General features: G+C 48.8%; 1 protein-coding gene across 1 annotated transcript in view; it reads right to left on the bottom strand.

Moving 5' to 3' along the window:
• SH2D4B (SH2 domain containing 4B) overlaps positions 1 to 16202 on the bottom strand; it is a 1234963-nt gene that overhangs the window by 1058884 nt on the left and 159877 nt on the right. The gene's annotated exons all lie outside the window — the stretch shown is intronic.

Raw genomic sequence — 16202 nt, 5'->3', positions numbered from 1 at the left:
AGTAGATCAGTGGTTCCCAACCTTGTGACTTCTGTGGACCCCCACGTTATTATTAATGGAACCCAGGGACACCTACTGAATCATCATTGGAATCTGGGGCCCCCCACTGAGTCATTATTGGAAGCATGGGACCTAATTTGTCAAAATTGGTTAATAATGTTTAATTTTCTAAGCAGTCACGGTCCCTCTGAGCAGGCTTCGCGGACCCCCAGGGGTCCCTGGACCACAGGATAGGAACCACTACAGTAGATCCTATGGGTTCTTCTAGACGTCAGCCCACCGCTGAAGACCTGAAAGAGTTGAGCCCTCTCTCTACACTTGGCAGAATTTCTCCAAGGCGGTTCCTCGTGCCACATGCAACTCAGACAGTTCTGATAGGTCTCTCAGAGAAGGGTCTTCTTGAAACTTTAGGCTTCATATTATTTCACTGTGGGTCAGATTCCTTCTGGGCCATGGAAAGTTTAGAGGCTGGTTTCCCAGACCTCTTGCACTTCCTGTTGGTTGTGGAAACCTGTGCCATTGTTCCAGACTCCAGCCTCCCTTGCCTTTCCTGGTGGGCTGTCTGGGCCCTTGAGGCCACACACCCTTACTCAGGCTGAACCAACATTTCTGCATGGGTCCTCCTTTCCAGCTCAGCCCAAGCAGAGGTCTCTAGGTCATTACCCAACAGACATTTCAGTAAATGGCCGGGTTCACAGCTATCTTCTTTAGACCAGTAACCACCGCCCACATGGAGGCAACCATTGCTATGGAATGAAATGTCACTTAATGGTCAGCGGTGGCTACTCATCTGGATTTACCTGCTCTTGGGAAACCGGCCATTTCATCACCGTGGTCATGCTGACGCCTTTATTTCTCAGAATCTCCACCTTAGTCCTGTTGATGGGTGGCTATTCCCTGTCCTTCACCATTCTAGTTGGTAAGGCAGGCAGGGCTTCAATATCCACCCCACGAATTAAAGCTTCAATCCAACCCCTAATTTCCACTGGGCAAACTTCCACCCCCATTCCTACACTTGCAATCCATGGGACTTTCATTATCCACTATCTGCCAATCTATGGGGTGCTTCTTAAAGCAGACAGATTCTCCCCTTTATTGTCTTTAATTGCGTCAGCTCAGGCACATTCCACCCTTCATGGGGTCAAAAGTGTTTTCTTCTAGTACCCCCTCCCCACTTGGGTTTGGAAAATGCTCAGGACACATTCTCTTGAGAAGACCTTTGGAGCCATTGTGAGAATTAATTTTTTATTAGTGTTGCTTCCCTCTTTCCCCTAAGTGGGAGCTGAACTCCCTTTTTTTGGGATCACCCCTGGGACCATGTAGACACTCTAGTGTGCACCCACATGTCAGCATCTTAACCAAATTGTCTGGTATCAGACTCCTTCAACTTCAATAGATACTAGTGTAACTCTGAATGCTGATTACTCAAGACGTGTGATTAGATTTTATAGCCAAACATAAGTGGTGACTGTATTGCCTTTTACCCCGCTCGCTAGTGCCTTTCAGGATATATCTTCAAAGTTAACCCAGAATTATTGTGTGTTTTTGAGAGTGTCCTGGAGCTTGTGAGACCAAACCTCTGCAAAGCTGTATCTTTCATGTGAGTGTAGGAGTCAGCTACCCGCTCTTCTAAAGTCAGGGGTTTATCCATTCCCAGCATTGGTATTAACTCCCACAGTAAGAGTCACCAGAGTTGCTGACCCACTCTGTGTATTCTTAATGCTCTTTCACAGGAGACCAACGATTTGTCAATGTTGTCCTTCTCCATGAAGCTAGGCACAATACCTTTTGGCAAGAGAGTGGTGTGTGGTTCCCCCATGAGACACCTTACCACTTCTGCCACCATCTTCTTCGGACTTCAAGAATCCTAAGCTGGCCTTCTTCTCCTCCAAGGTTAGTTTTTTTTCCCTCCACTGGAAGTTTTATTCTCCTCCGGGTCTGTGGCTGCTACTTTGGCCTGCACCTCCCCTGCTGTTTTCTTGTCACTGAGCTCCAACTGGTGGATGACCAATTCAGAAAGGTTTAGGCTGGCAGAGCCTGTTTTACTCACAGACCTGAATGGTACTACAGAAAATCAATTTTGGGACACAGTTTAAACAAAAAACAATGAGGAGGCACAATATGCAATTTCAAAGTCCTGTCGGACAAGTGGACTACAGACTTCAGATAGAACGTCCTAAAAGTTGTGGCACAGGTCCAGTCAGCCACAATGAGTATATCCTCTGACCTGGAGGCAGAGAAAAAGGCTTCGGAGGCCATAGCCCCTTAAGTAGAATGAGCCCTTAAGCAGGAGATGCTGATGCCAGTGAAAGCCATGATGATCTGCGCAATGCAAAATAATGTAACCAAGGAGATAAGGCTGACATGGCTCATAAAAGACAGGAGTAGCTGATCCGAGGATTCAATGGAGGAAATGCAAGAGATGCATTTTTAAAGCCAGAATACAATGCAGATGGAGGAACAGTAGAAAGACAGAGTGCGAGGCTGTCTTGCTGTGATCAGAGATAAGGAAAAAGGCCAAATGTAGAGAAGACTTGACAGGGATAGAGAGTCCTGATATTAGACACTTGCCTGCAGGAGATGAGGCACAGCACAAAGGTAAGTTTAAACGAGAATACTTCTATCCTTCAAGGAAAGATTAATGTTCAGAAAGATGCAAGAGAGGAATAGTAGAACTGTGAAGGCATTCCAAGTACAACAATAGCATGAAAAGCGAGAAAAAGAGCAAAAACCCTTAATGGAGTGGTATTATAAAGGAAATGGTGGGCTACATCCGCTGAGTGGTTCTAATTCATGGTTCCATATTCAAGACCTTTCACAAACGGGTTTGACAGCAAGTTGGCTAGAAATGAAAGAAAAGAAGCAAGGGATTGCTAGTTCCACCCCAGGCACCAGTGAAGGTGTTTAAGCCCAAGATTCATTGATGAGGTCAGAGGCAACCTGGGGATTCCCAGAGATAGCCCACAGGAGAAGGCAGAGTTGCCCTTGAAGGACCATGTTGTGATGGCGGCTCTTGAATACAGAAGAAGAGTGTTGTAAGATAGTAGAAGGTGAGGGAGGTCTGTGGCTGGTTTTAGAAGGTATGGAAGTGAGGGCCTCAGTGTGCCACAGAGGAGAAATCAAGAGCATCATGTACCAGAAGGTTAAGACAAAGAGAAAAATTCTGGGAAGATAAGAGATGCGGAGAAAGTTAAAAACTAAAAGAGGGACCAATCATACAGGAAAGCGCCAATTGTCCAACCACCTAGATCTGGGCAGCTACTCACGAAAAAAGGAGGCTGATGGTTCAGCTGGGTGATGAAAAGGTCCAGGTCCAGAGGGCTCAGAAATAAAAAAAAATGAGAAGGTAGGTGGGCCTATCTAACATCTTATCCTTGGATACCCTCAGATGTCTGGTGGTGGTAGAGTAGAGACTCCAAGGATTTATTCTACGATCATTGAAAGGTTGTGGTGGAGATATTTCTCCCAGAAGTCCCTGAAAAGATCTACTAGAGGTTTGGATCTTGCACCTACAAGTTAACTTATATACATGTCAGTTGAAAGGTTGTCCATATTCAGGGAGATGCAGCAGAAAGATTTGTGTTTGGTAAAGCTTTTGATCGCGATGGTTCCTAATAAGAGTTCTAGGGCATTGATGTGCAAATATGTTGAGGCAGGAGACCACAGGGCTCTGGTAGAAATAGAGCTGGAGTTGGCACCCCATCCTGAACTGGAAAAGTCCAAGTACGGGATGGTATTTGGAGGCGATCCAAAGATGACTTTGCCTTTCAAGGCCTATATGTTCATGAGTCACCAGCAAATCATCATTGGGCCAAGTACATGTCAAATAATGGAAATCATTGTGCAGGAGGTTAGATTTATAGTGTTGCATAGTGGATAATGAAAGGGGAGCTGGGAAAATGACTTGGATCTCAGAAGGCCAGAGATAACAGAGGAAGTGAAGATGCTGCCAGAGATTACTTCAGCTCTAGCTTGATCCAAGAAATCTTGTTCAGGAGAAGTCTGAAGAAGTAAGAGACAGTGTCTTCTGTAAACCCAAGAAAGTTGAAAGTTTTTTGGGGGGGGTGCAAATTGAAAACCTAAGTCATAGAGAAGTGATGATGTCCAATCTAGGTGAAGAGAAATATTAACCGGAGACTGGTGAATCAGAAAAATGTTTCTCATTTAAAAAAGCAGACCAACGCATCTGGCATGCGGATGGACCACAACATGAAGCATCTTGATAAGTCACCAAGGGGTGGAAAGGATGAAAGGAAGGCACCAGAATTTCCATGTCTGGTGTCTCCTTTGAAACCTAAAGAGGGGTTGCTACTAGAGACAGAATGGAAATGGCATTTCTTAGGTCTAGTGTCACCAGCCAGTCAACAGGAAAAAGAGTGTCGAATCAAAGAACAATGCCTCCAATATTGAACTGGTGATCACTCACAAAGAGGTTTGGGATGTAAAGGTTTATGATGGGTCTGAGAAATTTCTAATTTTTGTTGATGAGGAAGATTGAGGTCATGAAGGTGCCCTCAGCTGATACTGGGATGATGGTCTCTTTCTGAAACAAGTCAGTCACCATTTGGTCCAACAGGGCTTTTTTGGTGGGAACAGAATGGGTAAAGCATGATGGAACTAGATCCACAGATGTGTATGGTAGGCCAAAACTGTCTATATGACCCTCTAGTCTGAAGTGATTCTGCAGCAATTTTGAAGCAATATAGCATTACAGTGCCCAATGGCAGAAAGAGGTAAAGAAGAAAAGGAAGGAGATCTTGCAGTGCATTTGCTTGGTTGCTTGAATCCATATACAGCACCTCTTGAGGGTGGCCTGCACAATGGAAGAAGGTAGGTAAATGGGAGCCATAGGAGAAGTCAGCACGTACGTGAAAGGGATGGCAGCGAAACTAATGACCACTGTGGTGAATAGATGACCATCCCCAGAGATCGCTAGCCAAGACAAAAAGGTGAGGCCGACAGAAGGCCTTTCCCAAGTTGGCTTGAGCCTTTATGAGGGAGGTGAAGAAAGATAGATGATTAGACAGATTTGACAAACTGATTGCCAAGGAGGAGGCTGTCCGTAGTGACTGAAATTGGAATGGAGGCCAGTTTGTACTATAGATGGAGAGAACAGCACATTGTGTCTCCACAGTGAGAGGAGCATGGGTGTTGCCAAGTATATTCAAGGATCACTGGGACCAGCGTCTGAGGGATATTAGGTCTAGGTCTGAGGGAGAGCTCATTGTAGCTCTCCCTCAGTCTGTGACTCACTGTAGGATGTCAAGGAGGCAGAGGAAAGGGTCAGTGGTATTAAGAACATGACCTTGACAAATCTTGTGAGCACTGATGACACACTGCTGGGTGTCACGCTCCTGAGCTGGAGCAAGGTGAGAAACCAAGGGTCTGTGTCAAGGTCTGTGCAGACCTTGTCAGAAATGGACTGCCAGAAACATTCTGCTGGAGGGTACCAGAAGAGGATCTGTTGAGAGGGGAAGAGAACCATCGACAGAAGAGATTCACTATTTTTGGACTGTGGGACTAGTCCCAAGAATTAGGGTGTGCTAACTCAGAAGGGTCAAACATCTGTTCCCCAAGAAAGTCCAGTATAGAAGGGTTGGGGTGGGGGGAGAGAAAAAGGCTATCAACCTTGGTGGAAGGACAGAAACATTCAGGGTATTGGGAGGGGGAGCACTGCAGTCAACCATGTGATCATCACTAGAAAGTGGGATACAGGAGGAATCCTCACCTTCATTGACCCAGGTCACGTCCTTAATCGCCTTCCTAATATGGGGAATGCTCTGTCACAGTTTCTTTTTGAGATGTGCCCCGGACAGCTCCACTGGAGACTGTGGGAAGGCCCCCAGTAGATATTGATACGTGCAGGGTTCTTTACAGTGCTTCAACAGACTAGTGGGGATGGGTGGGGAACTAAAATTAAGTCTGAGGCACTATATTCGCTAATTGTCAGGTGGAGTTCAGGTTGGGAGATGGGAGAGGTGAAGTGGAAGAATTCTCCTTGAAAGATTCTCCAGTGATATTAAGAGTACACTGTTTAGGGGAGGATAAGTGCAAGCTTTGCAGCCTTGCTCAATGTGGTGTGGCTGTCTGTACATTGCAGACAGAGAGACATTCTCCTCAACACACCTGAGGATGCCCCTAATCTACCTTTTGTGGTTTTCTTTTTTCTAATGTCTTGAAATACTAAAGATTTCTCTACCATCTGGAAGTTTAGTAAGTATGGAAAGCCAAGGCTAGGCAAAGCATTTAGGGGGTCATTACGACCCTGGCGGCCGGCGGTATGTTGGCGGTAAGACCGCCAACAGGCTGGCGGTGTTCCGCCAGCAATTATGACTGTGGCGGAATTGCCACGGTCATACCGCCGGCCCCTCCACTTTCCCGCCAGGATTCCGTCTGGCGGTCATAATCCCCAGGGCAGCGGTGCCAGCACCGCTGCCCTGGGGATTATGAGTCCCCGACCGCCGGCCTGTCCATGGCGGTACACACCTGTGTCAAAGCATGTCAAAGCATGCCCAACCCACCCACCCTGATGACAGAATGTTAGAAAGGGAGCTCAATAGATTGAGAGTGGAAGAGTCCAGGCTGAATCTTAAACAGCAACAGCTGGCTCTAGACAGGGAATCTTTAGACTTAGAAAAAGAAAGACAGAGGTTGGGGTTAGGATCCCATGGTGGCAGCAGCAGTATTACAGATAGTAATCCTGTGAAAGAGCATGATTCTAGGAATCTGCATAAGATAGTTCCCCCTTACAAGGAGGGGGTTGACATTAACAAGTGGTTTGCTGCACTTGAGAGGGCCTGTGTTGTACAGGGGGTCCCTCAAAGGCAGTGGGCTGCTATCCTATGGCTATCTTTCAGTGGAAAGGGTAGGGATAGACTCCTTACTGTGAAGGAAAGTGATGCCAATAATTTTTCAGTTTTGAAGAATGCACTCTTGGATGGATTTGGCTTAACCACTGAACAGTACAGGATTAAGTTCAGAGAAACCAGAAAAGAGTCTTCACAAGAATGGGTAGACTTTGTGGCTATTCAGTGAAGGCCTCGGAGGGGTGGTTACATGGCAGTAAAGTTTCTGACTATGAAAGCCTGTATAATCTGATCCTCAGAGAGCATATTCTGAATAACTGTGTGTCTGATTTGTTACACCAATATCTAGTGGACTCAGATCTGATCTCTCCCCAAGAATTGGGAAAGAAGGCAGACAAATGGGTCAGAACAAGAGTGAACAGAAAAGGTCTTACAGGGGTGACAAGGATGGCAAGAAGAAGGATGGTAAGTCTTCAGACAAGGGTGGGGACAAATCTAAAAATGAGTTTTCATCAGGCCCACAAAAACACTCTGGTGGGGGTGGTGGGCCCAAATCCTCTTCTAATCAAGTAAAGAAACCATGGTTCTATTTATGTAAAGTAAAAGGCCATTGGACAACTGATCCCAGTTGTCCAAAGAAAAGCACCAAGCCTCCCACTACCACAACCCCAACTGCTACACCTAGTGCCCCTAGTAATAGCAGTGGTGGTGGGAGCAAACCTACTAATAGCCAATCCAAGGGAGTAGCTGGGCTCACTTTTGGTAATTTAGTTGGGGTTGGTCTTTTTAGGGAGACCACAGAGGCTGTGTTAGTCTCTGAAGGTGCCATTGATTTGGCCACCTTGGTTGCTTGTCCCCTTAATATGGATAAGTACAAGCAACTTCCCCTAATAAATGGTGTTGAGGTTCAGGCCTACAGGGACACAGGTGCCAGTGTTACCATGGTAATAGAGAAACTGGTACACCCTGAACAACACCTACTTAGTCACCAGTACCAAGTAACTGATGCTCATAACAACACTCCTAGCCACCCCATGGCTGTTGTGAATCTCAACTGGGGGGGGGTTACTGGTCCAAAGAAAGTTGTGGTTGCCTCAGATTTACCTGTAGACTGTCTATTAGGGAATGATTTAGAGACATCAGCTTGGGCAGAAGTGGAGTTAGAGGCTCATGCAGCAATGCTGGGCATTCCTGGGCATATTTTTGCTTTAACCAGGGCTCAGGCCAAAAAGAAAAAAGAACAGGGTGACTTGGATCCTGGAACAATGGACCAAGTGCTCCCTAAAGCTAGGGTTAATAAAGGTAAATCCCTACCTACTATCCCTCCCTCTACAGATGATTCTACTTCTGAGGAAGTAGAATTTCCCCCCTGTGCAGAACCTTCACCAGAGGAGCTGGAAGCAGACACTGCTGAGCTTTTGGGTGGAGGGGGGCCTGCCAGGGAGGAGCTGAGTGTGGCACAGCAGACCTGTCCCACACTAGAGGGTCTAAGACAGCAAGCTGTCAAACAGCAACATGGGGATGTCAGTGACTCACACAGAGTTTACTGGGAGGACAGCCTCTTGTATACAGAGGCAAGGATCCCAAAACCTGGATCTGCCAGGATATTGGTTATTCCCCTGCAATACAGAGAGTTCCTCCTAACTCTAGCCCACGACATTCCCTTGGCTGGAAATTTGGGGCAGATGAAAACATGGGAAAGGCTTGTCCCCCTGTTTCATTGGCCTAGAATGTCAGAGGACACAAAAGATTTGTGTAAGTCCTGTGTCACCTGTCAAGCCAGTGGCAAGACTGGTGGCACCCCAAAGGCTCCCCTTATTCCACTGCCTGTGGTTGGGGTTCCCTTTGAAAGGGTAGGGGTTGACATAGTTGGCCCCCTTGACCCTCCTACTGCTTCAGGCAATAGGTTTATCTTGGTGGTAGTGGACCATGCCACCAGATATCCTGAAGCAATTCCTCTAAGGACCACTACAGCTCCTGCAGTGGCAAAAGCCCTCCTGGGAATCTTTTCCAGGGTGGGTTTCCCAAAAGAGGTTGTATCAGACAGGGGTAGCAACTTTATGTCTGCATACTTGAAGGCCATGTGGAAGGAATGTGGTGTAACATACAAATTCAGCACACCTTATCATCCACAAACAAATGGACTGGTTGAGAGGTTTAATAAAACTCTCAAAGGAATGATAATGGGACTCCCTGAAAAACTCAGGAGGAGATGGGATGTCCTGTTACCTTGCCTCCTTTTTGCTTACAGGGAGGTACCCCAAAAAGGAGTGGGCTTCAGCCCCTTTGAACTCCTATTTGGACACCCTGTAAGAGGTCCTCTAACACTCGTAAAGGAGGGTTGGGAACAACCTTTAAAAGCTCCTAAGCAAGACATAGTGGACTATGTACTTGGCCTAAGATCCAGAATGGCTAAGTATATGAAAAAGGCCAGCAAAAACCTTCAGGCCAGCCAAGAGCTCAAAAAGCAATGGCATGACCAGAAGGCTGTTCTGATTCAGTACCAACCAGGACAGAAGGTGTGGGTCTTGGAGCCAGTGGCCCCAAGAGCACTCCAAGACAAATGGAGTGGACCCCACATTATTGTTGAAAAGAAGGGAGAAGTCACCTACTTGGTTGACTTGGGCACTGCCAGGAGTCCCCTTAGGGTGCTCCATGTCAATCGCCTGAAACCCTACTATGACAGGGCTGATCTCACCCTGCTCATGGCAACAGATGAAGGACAGGAAGAAGAGAGTGACCCTCTCCCTGATCTCTTCTCTTCCACAGAACAAGATGCTCTAGTGGAAGGTGTAGTTTTGGCAGATTGTCTTACCGCTGAGCAGAAAGACCACTGCATAAATCTCCTGGGTCAGTTTTCTGAACTCTTTTCTACTGTGCCAGGCACCACTTCTTGGTGTGAGCACACTATAGATACTGGAGACAGTATGCCTGTCAAAAGTAAGATCTATATGCAGCCTGACCATGTTCAGAGACTGCATAAAACAAGAGGTTCAGAAAATGTTTGAACTAGGAGTGGTTGAGCACTCTGAAAGTCCATGGGCCTCTCCTGTGGTACTTGTACCAAAGCCTCATTCCAAAGATGGGAAAAGGGAAATGAGGTTTTGTGTAGATTACAGAGATCTCATCCAGGTAACTAAAACTGATGTTCACCCTATACCCAGGGCAGATGAGCTAATAGATACACTGGCATCTGCCAAGTATCTAAGCACCTTTGATTTGACTGCAGGGTATTGGCAGATCAATTATCAGAGGATGCTAAAGCAAAAACTGCATTTTCGACTATTGGAGGGCACTACCAATTCACAGTAATGCCCTTTGGTTTGAAAAATGCACCTGCCACTTTTCAGAGGTTGGTGAATACAGTCCTGCAAGGGTTGGAAGCTTTTAGTGCAGCATATCTAGATGATATAGCTGCCTTTAGCTCCACCTGGGATGATCACCTGGTCCGCCTGTGGAAAGTTTTGGAGGTCCTGCAAAAGGCAGGCCTCACTATCAAGGCTTCAAAGTGCCAGATAGGGCAGGGGAAAGTGGTTTATCTGGGACACCTGGTAGGTGGAGAACAGATTGCACCACTTCAGGGGAAAATCCAAACTATCATAGGTTGGGTTCCCCCTACAACTCAGACCCAGGTGAGAGCCTTCTTAGGCCTCACTGGGTATTACAGGAGGTTCATAAAGAACTATGGCTCCATTGCAGCCCCTCTTAATGACCTCACATCTAAGAAAATGCCTAAAAAGGTATTGTGGACAGCTAGCTGTCAGAAAGCTTTTGAGGAGCTGAAACAGGCCATGTGCTCTGCACCTGTCCTAAAAATCCCATGTTACTCCAAAAAATTCATTGTCCAAACTGATGCATCTGAATTAGGGGTAGGGGCAGTCTTATCACAACTCAATTCTGAGTGCCAGGATCAACCTGTTGCTTTTATCAGCAGGAGGTTGATCCCTAGAGAAAAGCGTTGGTCTGCCATAGACAGGGAGGCCTTTGCTGTGGTCTGGGCACTGAAGAAGTTGAGGCCTTACCTGTTTGGCACTCACTTCATTGTTCAGACAGACCACAAACCTCTACTTTGGCTAAAACAAATGAATGGTGAAAACCCTAAATTGTTGAGGTGGTCCATATCTCTACAGGGAATGGACTACACAGTGGAACATAGACCTGGGAGTACCCACTCCAATGCAGATGGACTCTCCAGATATTTCCACTTAGACAATGAAGGCTCATCAGGTCATGGCTAGTCTTATTGTCCTTCGTTTGGGGGGGGGGTGCCCCCAGGTACCATCTTGCCTGGCATGTTACCCCCATATTTCACTGTATATATTTTGTTTTAGTGTATGTGTCACTGGGACCCTGCCCGCCAGGGCCCCAGTGCTCATAAGTGTGCCCTGTATGTGTTCCCTGTGTGATGACTAACTGTCTCACTGAGGCTCTGCTAACCAGAACCTCAGTGGTTATGCTCTCTCTTTACTTTCTAAATTGTCACTAACAGGCTAGCGACCAATTTCACCAATTCACATTGGCATACTGGAACACCCTTATAATTCCCTAGTATATGGTACTAGGGTACCCAGGGTATTGGGGTTCCAGGAGATCCCTATGGGCTGCAGCATTTCTTTTGCGCCACCCATAGGGAGCTCTGACAATTCTTACACAGGCCTGCCACTGCAGCCTGAGTGAAATAACATCCACGTTGTTTCACTGCCATTTACCACTGCTCTTAAGTAACTTATAAGTCACCTATATGTCTAACCTTTACCTGAAAAAGGTTGGGTGCTAAGTTACTTAGTGTGTGGGCACCCTGGCACTAGCCAAGGTGCCCCCACATTGTTCAGGGCAAATTCCCCGGACTTTGTGAGTGCGGTGACACCATTACACACGTGCACTGTACATAGGTCACTACCTATGTACAACGTCACAATGGTAACTCCGAACATGGCCATGTAACATGTCTAAGATCATGGAATTGTCACCCCAATGCCATTCTGGCATTGGGGAGACAATTCCATGATCCCCTGAGTCTCTAGCACAGACCTGGGCACTGCCAAACTTTCTTTCCCAGGGTTTCACTGCAGCTGCTGCTGCTGCCAACCCCTCAGACAGGTTTCTGCCCTCCTGGGGTCCAGCCAGGCTTGGCCCAGGAAGGCAGAACAAAGGACTTCCTCAGAGAGAGGGTGTTACACCCTCTCCATTTGGAAAAAGGTGTCTGGGCTGGGGAGGAGTAGCCTCCCCCAGCCTCTGGAAATGCGTTGATGGGCACAGATGGTGCCCATCTCTGCATAAGCCAGTTTACACCGGTTCAGGGATCCCCCAGCCCTGCTCTGGCGCGAAACTGGACAAAGGAAAGGGGAGTGACCACTCCCCTGACCTGCACCTCCCAGGGGAGGTGCCCAGAGCTCCTCCAGTGTGCTCCAGACCTCTGCCATCTTGGAAACAGAGGTGCTGCTGGCACACTGGACTGCTCTGAGTGGCCAGTGCCAGCAGTTGATGTCAGAGACTCCTTCTAATAGGCTCTTACCTGTGTTGCTAGCCTATCCTCCTTCCTAGGTAGCCAAACCTCCTTTTTCTGGCTATTTAGGGTCTCTGCTTTGGGGAATTCTTTAGATAACGAATGCAAGAGCTCATCAGAGTTCCTCTGCATCTCTCTCTTCACCTTCTGCCAAAGGATCGACCGCTGACTGCTCAGGACGCCTGCAAAACCGCAACAAAGTAGCAAAGACAACTACTGCAACCTTGTATCGCTGATCCTGCCGCTTTCTCGCCTGTTTCCTGGTGGTGCATGCTCTGGGGGTAGCCTGCCTCCTTTCTGCACCAGGAGCTCTGAAGAAATCTCCCGTGGGACGACGGAATCTTCCCCCTGCAACCGCAGGCAACAAAAGACTGCATCACCGGTCCTCTGGGTTCCCTCTCAGCACGACGAGCGTGGTCCCTGGAACTCAGCAACTCTGTCCAAGTGACTCCCACAGTCCAGTGACTCTTCAGTCCAAGTTTGGTGGAGGTAAGTCCTTGCCTCCCCACGCTAGACTGCATTGCTGGGTACCGCGTGATTTGCAGCTGCTCCGGCTCCTGTTCACTCTTCCAGGATTTCCTTCGTGCACAGCCAAGCCTGGGTCCCGACACTCTAACCTGCAGTGCACAACCTCCTGAGTTGTCCTCCAGCGTCGTGGGACTCCCTTTTGTGTCCTCGGGTGAGCTCCGGTTCACTCCCCTTCGTAGTGCCTGTTCCGTAACTTCTGCGGGTGCTGCCTGCTTCTGTGAGGGCTCCCTGACTTGCTGGGCACCCCCTCTGTCTCCTCATCCAAGTGGCGAAATCCTGGTCCCTCCTGGGCCACAGCAGCATCCAAAAACCCTAACCGCGACCCTTGCAGCTAGCAAGGCTTGTTTGCGGTCTTTCTGCGTGGGAACACCTCTGCAAGCTTCTTCACGATGTGGGACATCCATCCTCCAAAGGGGAAGTTCCTAGTCCTCTTCGTTCTTGCAGAATCCACAGCTTCTACCATCCGGTGGCAGCTTCTTTGCACCCTCAGCTGGCATTTCCTGGGCATCTGCCCAATATCGACTTTGTCGCGACTCTTGGACTTGGTCCCGTGTTCCACAGGTACTCTCATCCGGAAATCCACTTTGGTTGCATTGCTGGTGTTGGGTTTTCCTTGCAGATCTCCCCTATCACGACTTCTGTGCTCTCTGGGGAATATAGGTGTACTTTACACCTACTTTTCAGGGACTTGGGGTGGGCTATTTTTCTAACCCTCACTGTTTTCTTACAGTCCCAGCGACCCTCTACAAGCTCACATAGGTTTGGGGTCCATTCGTGGTTCGCATTCCACTTCTAGAGTATATGGTTTGTGTTGCCCATGTACCTATGTGCTCCTATTGCAATCTACTGTAATTCTACATTGCTTGCATTACTTCCTTTTGCTATTACTGCATATTTTTGGTATTGTGTACATATATCTTGTGTATATTTGGCATCCTCATACTGAGGGTACCCACTGAGATACTTTGGCATATTGTCATAAAAATAAAGTACCTTTATTTTTAGTATATCTGTGTATTGTGTTTTCTTATGATATTGTGCATATGACACCAGTGGTATAGTAAGCTGCTAGAAACACCTCTTCTACACTAATAAGGGATAACTGGACCTGGTACAGAGTGTAAGTACCCCTTGGTACCCACTACAAGCCAGGCCAGCCTCCTACAGTCCGGACCGCCAAATAATGAACCAAATGAAACTCACGCATCCCGTGCACCACCCACCGCCAGGAACGGAGTCCCGTTGATGGCACAGTCCGCCCACAGGCCGTTGGAAAGGCCCAACCCGCCCATCAAATTATGAACCACCATTCCACTGTCAGTTCCGGGGCGGGAACTACCGCCACACAAAGCCAGACAGAAAAGAAACAAATAGAAGGAAACACTCACCGGAGTTCCCCAAAATGTCCAGTGGCAGCCATGGACAGAGAGCTGCAGATCATGCCAGCCTTGCTCCTTGCCATATATCTACACGACGAGACCGCCGACGAAGACGACGACGGTAAGTGCCGCAACCTACGACACAAGGGAGGAAAGGGCAAACTTACACACCCACCCACTCCATCCACCCCGCAATGTCCCCCCCCAACCCTTCCCAGCAGCACAAGTCAGACACCCCACACCAAGAGGGACGTACCCGACCAAGGCCATTGCAACTTGGCGATAGTACATACAATAGCCCCATACCCATAAATAATTTAAACAAACACCAGGGTGGAACTGCATGCAGCCCAAACACAGGCCACACCAAAACCTTATTATGTACTCATTGAGCTAAATGGTGCCAACAGGGCCAATGGTCAGTCCATCAAAAGTCAATTGTCCTTGGCCACAACTGGCCACACCTGACTCCCACAAGTGCTGGGTACTCCACACATCAGGGCACCATATGGGGATCCAGGTACCTCACGGTAGGGGGGCAGGGAGTGGGGGTGGGTATTTACAACGGAGTTGGACTTAGACTTCCGTGAGGAGGTTGGAGGGGGGTGGGCTTCTCCTTTGGAGGGGGTGGCGGCTGCTCGGGCGGAGCAGGATGCCTTAGGCTCTGAGCAGGCTGTCTTCCTCACTGGAGAAGGGGCACAGGAATGGGAAGGCTAGACCAGGGTGGGCTGTGATTTGGAAGGAGCGGAAAGGGCAAGGAGGTGGGCACGTTTCGGGACAAGATGGGGTGGGCCAGTGGGTTTGACCAGGTCTGCACTGGAGAGGTTTCATTTTTTGGGAGCAATTGGGGTGGGCGTGGATGAGGGCGTGGGAGTGGAGGCAGAGGGAGTTGATGTATGGGGTGTAGGTGTCCGTGTAGTGGGTGCCGGTGACTGCTCAGTATGCTTTGGTGTGGTGGATGTCTGATGGGTGGGTGTCTTGGTGCATTTGAGTGTTTTGGGAGGTGGGGGGTGGACACAGTGGGAGAAGACAGACAGCTAGTGTGGATGTATGTTGGGTGGGTGTCTGCAAGTCGGGTGAGTGTGCTGCATGTTTCAACAACAGTGGAGGTGGTGAGTGCAGGTGTGGTGTATGGGGTGCATGTATGGCTGTCTGCTATTGTGGTGAGTGCAGGAAGAGGAGCAGTAACAGTGAGTGAAGGTGCAGTGCATGAGGGTGTGGATGTAGAGGGGACAGACAGGGGTGCGGAAGAGGCGGGTACACTGGGGGAAGTGGACGTTGTTGTGTGTGCATGTGTCTGTTGGCTGTGTGAATGCTTGTTGTGGGATGTGTGGTGCTTGTGTTTGGAAGTGTGTTTCTTGTGTGTTGATGTGCCTGTAAGCGGGTCTGATTGTTTGCTTTGGACGGATGAAGGGAGTGGGGTGCTGGAAGGGGTAGAGGAGGTTGGAGGGGGACGTAATGGCCAGGGAAACTGTCCGTCGTCAAGATCTCTGTAGGGCAGACACAGCACCATGAATGCCATCCAGATAGGCATTTGTCTGCTGCACCTCTGATGCTAGCACTTGGATGGCATTGACAATGGTTGTCTGCCCTACAGAGATGGTTCTCAGTAGATCAATAGCCTCCTCTGTGAGGGCAGCAGGGCTGACTGGGGCAGGGGAGGAGGTGCATGGGGCGAAGGAGACGCCCACCTGTCTGGGTGGGCGGGCACGGGCAACTCTGTGGGGAGCAGAAGGGAGGGTGCTGATGGCACGGGGTGGCGGAAGATCTCACAGTCGTGGTTTGTCCACTAGTGTCCGCCACCGCCGGAGGACCCCCATCGGAGGAGGTTTCAGAGTCACTACCTCCTGTGGTAGTAGCCTCCCGTGGAAGTCCCCTCGCCCTCCCACCCACTGGTCCCCTAGGCATCCATTGTCTCTGCCTCGGAGGATCCGTGGGCCGCTGCCACCCCACTTGCCGGTGCCTCAGTTCACTCGCCTGATT

The sequence above is a fragment of the Pleurodeles waltl genome, chromosome 6 (assembly GCF_031143425.1).
Source record: "Pleurodeles waltl isolate 20211129_DDA chromosome 6, aPleWal1.hap1.20221129, whole genome shotgun sequence".
Lineage (NCBI taxonomy): Eukaryota > Metazoa > Chordata > Amphibia > Caudata > Salamandridae > Pleurodeles > Pleurodeles waltl.
This window is presented reverse-complemented; position numbering and strand designations above follow the sequence as displayed.